The following is a 697-nucleotide window of genomic DNA, read 5'->3' as shown; positions in this document are numbered from 1 at the left end:
CTCGGGGTCCTCAGAAGGGAGCCCACCCCTAGGAAGGCCTGCGTGTCCCCTGATCGGAGGGGTCCAGCTTCCCGCATCAGCAGCACTGTCCTCCACACCCACGATGGAGTGGGAGCTCTCATGACGGCTCACGTTAGAGCTTTAAAAGCTGTCCTCACGCGTGGTCACTGACCAGACTTCCTCCTGGTCCTCTCTGGGTTCTGGAAGGAGCCACAGGGCCGGGGCCAGGCGGTGCCTTGTTTGTCCGCCAGCTCCTGCCTGGACTCCCCTCCCACTACGTCCGGGACAGCTGTGCGCTGCCTGGGGCCTGAGGCAGGTGTGGGCAGGAGCTGCTGGAGGGAGGGGCCGGGCTCTTTGCAGACCTCGGATGGTGCTCCCCTGACGGACGGACTTCACAGCTTTAGGTCCGTGACCGGCAAGACGACGGGACCCGGGGCTTGTCCGCTCGAGGGAGAGATTTCAGCCAGGAGACAGGTGCGCGCAGAGGGCGGGAGTGCTCTGGCCTCGGCGAGCACATCAGGTGGCCGGTGCTTCCTGAGAAGGCAGGTGCCCCAGGTGTGCTGTGTGTTAAAGCCGGCACAGCGAGGCAGGAGGGCCTAGGACAGGGGTGGGCAACCTTTTTGTGAGTGCGTGCCCAAACCAGCAAAATCTCTGACTCAAAATTCTTCTGCGTGCCAACCCTCATTTTTTGAGAACA

Source organism: Myotis brandtii, unplaced genomic scaffold, assembly GCF_000412655.1.
Source record: "Myotis brandtii unplaced genomic scaffold, ASM41265v1 scaffold426, whole genome shotgun sequence".
NCBI classification, from domain to species: Eukaryota; Metazoa; Chordata; class Mammalia; order Chiroptera; family Vespertilionidae; genus Myotis; species Myotis brandtii.
The sequence above is the reverse complement of the archived record's forward strand: the minus strand, read 5'-3'. Positions refer to the sequence as shown.